Genomic DNA, 6,126 nt, shown 5'->3' on the forward strand with positions numbered 1-6,126 from the left:
ATTAAGAAGAGCAAGTACAAATTTTAATCCCTTTCCTTTTGTAGTGTGTTCGTTAGTTAAAAACATACTATCTTTGTAAAGTATTGTGAAAAAAGACCATTGGTCGCATATGTTTAAGTGTAATCTTGATGTCTGAATGATTTTCCTTTTTTTTTTTTTAACGAGAAAAATAATGCTAAGCTACAAAATGCAAAAGTTAGTAGTAATCGATATACTTAATTTTAGCTAGTCATGCGCAATTGTTCAACTGTTTTACTTTCACAATCAATATTACCGTTACACAAAACATGAGAAGGAAATTGGGGGGAAAGGAGGCAAAGTACTTAAAAGAAAGAGTACCTATACTTTACAAGTTTGTATTTTCGTTTTTTTCTAATATCGATTGATTTATTAGAGTCAATTTCTTAGAAAATTTAATGAGAAGGGCGCCTACACAGTTTAATGAGACATTTTATCTCTTTTTGAGCCACTGCTCGGTATAACTTACAGGACAGATTAAATTTAATGAGGATAGCCGTTGTGGCTCAGTGCTACAGCGTTCACCTCTGGTGCATGGGGTCCTTGGTTGGATACCAGCTCGTGCCAATTGAACTTTTCAAGAGTGCCTTCTCCAAAGAACTTCCTCACCCATGACAGATGCCAACTATTACTGATTTTAGTAGATTTGTAAGGAGTTTTTTTTTTTTTTTTTTTGCGTTTAGCTGTTCAAGTTGTTCAGCTTTGAGTTTAACGTCCCTCTGTTCAAGTTGTGTCACAGTGCTTTTAAGAACAGTGGCTGCAGTTGAGGTAATGATTGATCTTACTGTAATTTTCTGACATTTCCATAACTTTTTGATTTCGTGAACCAGGTCTTTATATTTGGTTATTTTCGAACTGAACATTGCACAAATGTTATGAGTCAAAATGATACTGCTAGCTAGATCTATGAGTTACTTCTTGGTCTATTTTATTGATAATAGTGGTGTTGAGTCTGACTGCAGGCACCGTTACATCTCTTGTGATTTCTCTCTCACAGTAGAGTTTGTATTTATCATATTATTATTATTATTATTATTATTATTATTATTATTATTATTATTATTATTATTATTATTATTATTATTATTATTATTATTATTATTATTATTATTATTACTTTCTAGGGTGTTTTTACAAGAATGCAGTTACAGGTCAGTTATTCTACTCATATACTCGTAACAAAACAATCCATAAACTATTATTATTATTATTTTTAATGTTCACAAAGCAAGAGACTTGGTTCCAGCATAACACAGCATACCATAGCATAGCATAAAACCACGCCTTAAATTCCAGGAAAGTAATATCCGCAAAGTATAGACCACTAGAGATGTTGAACTGCGCATATGCACATTACATCATATGTGTGTATATATATATATGCATATATATATTCTTCTTCCCTCCCCTTTCTTGTCTGTCTGTCTTTTTTTTTCGTAAACATATAATGTTCTATTCCATTGAAGCTCTCCCCACGTATGATATAGACGGAATCTCTTACCTACCCTAACAACAAGCTCTGTCGTTTCCATGACTACCTAAAGACTAGGTTTGCTGCCCAGCCCTGCATCAATATCCAGGAAATTGTGCAGACTGGAGATGAGCAAAATTCACCTGAATTACCTCAACAGCAAATATTTTGAGCAAAATTCAATTTGCTGTCAATTTAGCTTTGAAAGGTATATAAGCTGCTTCAGTTTGGAGCTCACTATCTTACCCCAGCTAAGAATTATTGTTATTATCAACAATAATAGTAAAAAAATATATATATTTCTATTCTTTTTGTTTTATTGTGTTAGTTGGTTTGTTAAAATTAATTAAATACCTACCACATGGGAGAAGAAACTAAGTGGAGAACACCTGGGAATACACACGATTAAGGTCTGTCTGCAGTTTGTGTACTACATTATCACAGAGTCTCGTCTCCATCTCAAAAATGGAGGGCTACGGTGGCTCAGTGATAGAGCGCTTATATCTGGTGCGTGAGGGTTCTGGTTCGATACCCGGCCAAGTACGTTTGTGGTGGACAATATCGTGCTCGTGAGTTTTCTCGGGGTACTCCCGTTTCCTCCCACTCTCACTTCACCAATCTTTTCCATTATCAACCACTTGTTTTGAATCATCATCTCTCTTAGCCTAACAGGGAGGCTAATTGAGGCATAATCGTGGGACGTTAAACGCAAAGATCTCATGAGCTAATTCATGGCTAAGAGGTTAGCGTACGCGCCTTTCGAGGTGAAAGATCCGGGTTCGATTTCCAGCGGGAGCTCAATGTGGTTCGGATTCCACGTTAATCAGTAGGTCCCATCTTATATAGCCTCGCTGCTGAAAGGGACGTTAAACTCAAAACCAACTCAGCTCAATGATTTCATTTTTTTTTTTTTCATTTTTCCATCTCAGAAATGAGATCAGAAATCCCAATTTTCGTCTCATTTTCGATACAAGACGAGAAATTTCACGAATCCCGCGGGTAACTTTAGTTCATCCGAGACGTAGATCTCAAACGCTGCTTTAGTGTTGCATGATTCACTGAATAAAAACTATAAATTGTTCAAATGATTGTACGAGTACAATAAAGACCATTTATCAACGTTTCAAGACCCTCAAGCCAGTACACAATACACTCCCATATAATAAATACGGCTTCAATATCATTCTAATCATACCCTTTGTGAACCTCACGTGTGACGCAAAAGTACTCGGAAAATGAGCTCCCTCGTGGCTAAGCGGTTAAGATAAGCGCCTTTGGTGTGGGAAATCCGGGTTCAATTCCTGGCGGAAGCTCATGTGCTTCGGATTTCACGTTAAGCTGTAGGTTCACGTCTTGTGTAGCCTCGCTGCTAAAAGAAATGTTAAACTGAAAATCAAATTGGCTCAGTGGTCGATCCCAACTCGCGCCAAGTGAGCTTTGTGACGGACAAACACCGTATGCGTATGTTTTTTCGGGAGTGCTCCTGTTCCCTCCCCTTTTCTTCATTCCACTATTTTCATTCATTTCTCATCATTACTGTCTCCTTTAGTCTGGTCGGCATAATCGTGGGACGTAAAACTTAGATTTCATTTTTTTCACAAGTATCTTCGCAGGAACTGGTCCTAGCTTTACGGAAGTTACAACGAACCATTATAAGTAAGATGTTTAATTTATATTGGTTTCGGTTTCTAAAAACAAAATGCTATCTACGAATAATTACACCGATGAGACATTAATATAAAAACAATTCGATTAAGGTGGTTGTATTGAAAAAAGAACATAGCGCGCATTGAGGCACAATATTAAAAAAAAAAAAAAGTTTAAAATATTTTTTTATGAATATTGACAGTAATTGCTTTTCTTTTAAAAAAAAGAACGTCAATTGTATTTTTTTTAGTTCAATAGGATTATTATTTTCTTTGTATACATGTAATTTTTCAGTAAAGTATACCTATAAATATTGTTATCTGAATTGACCAGGAAATTGTAAAAGCAATATAGTTCTAACTAAATTTTGAAAATATGACGTTCTGAAATATTTTTTTAAAAAAGTGGTAGAGCTTCAACTCTGGTGCGTGGGGTCCCTGGTTCGATTCTATTTCGCGCCAAGTGAACTTTCTGTTGCACATGTGCGTGGTTTCTCCCGTTTCCTACCACTTTCTTTATGCAACCATTTCATTCATTTCTCATCATCACAATCCCCTTTAGCCTAGCCGGCAATATCGTGATACGTGAAACTAAAAGATTTCATTTGATATATATTCCAATAGAAATTTTTTGATGAAATATCACTTTTGAGACTAGACAGAGCTATTGCAATTTAACTTTCTGAGACGACACATCACTTTCTAGATAACTTTCAAGACGAGACAGAGCTATTCCATTATAAAATTTCCGCGACGAAACATTACTTTCAAGGTAACTTTCGAGACGAGACAGAACTACTCTAATAGAAACTTTCTGAGACGAAACACCAGTTTCAAAGTACCATTTCGAGACGAGACAAAGTTACTCAAATAGAAACTTTCTGAAACGAAACACCACTTTCAATGTTCCTTTTCGAGACAAGACAAAGGTACTCCAATATAAACTTCCTGAGATGACGGTAGATCAGTGGTAGAGCGTTCACCTCTGATGCTTAGGGTCCCGGGTTCTATTCCACCCCCGTCAAGTGAACTCTGTGGTGGACAAACACCATGTACATGGATTTCATCGGGGCTCTCCCGTTCTCTCCCACTTTCTTCAGTCCACCAATTCATTCATTTCTTATCATGTCTCCTTTAGTCTAGCCGGCAATTCTGTGGGAGTAAAACGCAAACATTTTATTTTATTTCACTTTCCAACATAAAATTTCTGAGACAAAACACTTTCGAGACGAGAGAGAGCTATTCCAATATAAACTTTCTGAGACGAAATATCACTTTCTAGATAACTTTCAAGACAAGACAGAGCTGTTCCAATATCAATTTCTGAGAAGTAACATCATTTTCTCAGATAAATTTCGAGACGAGACAGAGCTATTCTAATATAAACTTTCTGAGACGAAACATCATTTTCTAGATAACTTTTTGGACGAGATAGAGCTATTCCAATATAAATTTCTAAGACGTAACATCATTTTCTAGATAAATTTCGAGACGAGACAAAGCTATTCTAATATAAACTTTCTGAGACGAAACATCATTTTCTAGATAACTTTTGAGACGAGATAAAGCTATTCCAATGTAAATTTCTGAGGCGAAACATCATTTTCTAGATAAATTTCAAGTCAAGACAACATTAGCTCTTGTCTCCTAGGCCACCCTATAAGTAATTAAATCAAACAAATTGAGCCACTATGGCTCAATGATAGAGCGGTTACCTCTGGTTTGTGGGTTTCCTGGTTCTATCCGAGCTTTTGCCAAATGGAATTTTGTGTTAAACGACAAATACTGTGCTCGTGGCTTTTCTCGGGATTCTCTCACTTTCTTCATTCCACTACCTTGCTCTTTATCATCATCCTCTACCCTAGCCTCAGAGCGTAGTCATAATGAACTCAATAAATAAATTAAATAAACAAATGTCACTTCTCTTGCCCAAATGAAATACAAGTACCCAAAAATCTCATGCAAAAATATCAAATATTTCTCACCTACAAAATAATATAGTGAAAGGTACAGGGTGGTCCGGAAATGAGCGTACCTCCCCTTTAGTTTCAACAGTATAGTGTTAGTTATGGTAGAATTTCTGTACACATTTATCTTGAAGTCTTAAGAGTCTTAAGAGTCATAAACATTGGTATGATCACCATCTATGTCGTAACACAGCTGAATTCTGCGCCAGTTCTCGCAGATGTTTTGCGGAGATCACTAGGGTGAAGGCGTGTTTCACAACTACTCGTTATTCCTGCGTTGTGTGATGTCGAGTGTTTCTTACTTGTTGCTTTACGAAATCCCGAAGAGCGTTGTCTGGTGTCGTCAGATCGGGACTTCTTGGAGGCCAGGCGAAGGGAGCTGGTGAAGATGCACAACCTCTTCCAACCCAGCTGCCAGGAAACGTCTGATTCAGGTAATTGTTACCAAGCAGAAAACAGCAGAAAACAAATGAACATGGATAGCAATGTTGCCAGACTATGCCAAGCAATCTTGCCAAACAATGCCAAGCAATGTTACCAGACAATGCCAAGCAGTTACCAAACAAATGTGGATAAAATCTAAAACCATCAGGGAAAAAAAACAATTAGGGGTACGCCCACTTCCGGACCAACCTGTATTTACCAACTTGACCAGGTTTGGTTTCACAGAATATATTACGTACATGTCATAGTGTACAGTAAAAGTAATATTTATACTTACCAGTGCATGAACCAGTAGCGGTAATCTCGAACATTAACAAACAGTTTGATGGTCCGGAATATAATAAAACAAAGTGGCAGTGATATCTTACGGCAGGAATGGATCTCACTTTACTTTTTCTGATTTAGAATCTGCAACACAGAAAGAGATACAGTTTATGAATAATACGTCAACTTAACGAAATTAAAAATTGAAAACTATTATATCCAATCTAGGCTACTGTATGAATTAAACGTTGGACACTAATAATCAGAAAGACACGTAAGAGATTTGAAAAAAAAGGGGGGAATGAGAGAACTATAT

The 6,126-nt window shown here is 36.5% G+C and overlaps 1 protein-coding gene across 3 annotated transcripts in view; it reads right to left on the reverse strand.

The window, feature by feature from the left end:
* The window catches only part of Blimp-1 (PR domain zinc finger protein 1), a 109,983-nt gene extending 104,087 nt beyond the window's left edge, over positions 1–5,896 (reverse strand). For 2 of the 3 annotated variants that reach the window (XM_081760153.1, XM_081760150.1), the window contains exon 1: positions 5,824–5,895. The gene's annotated coding sequence lies outside the window, so the exon portion shown is untranslated. Of the gene's footprint in view, positions 1–5,823 lie in introns of all 3 variants that reach the window. The other variant, XM_081760154.1, reaches the window with a different exon arrangement.
* Between the last annotated feature and the right edge of the window lie 230 nt (positions 5,897–6,126).

This window comes from Thermobia domestica, chromosome 5, assembly GCF_964235325.1.
Source record: "Thermobia domestica chromosome 5, izTheDome1.hap1.1, whole genome shotgun sequence".
NCBI lineage: Eukaryota > Metazoa > Arthropoda > Insecta > Zygentoma > Lepismatidae > Thermobia > Thermobia domestica.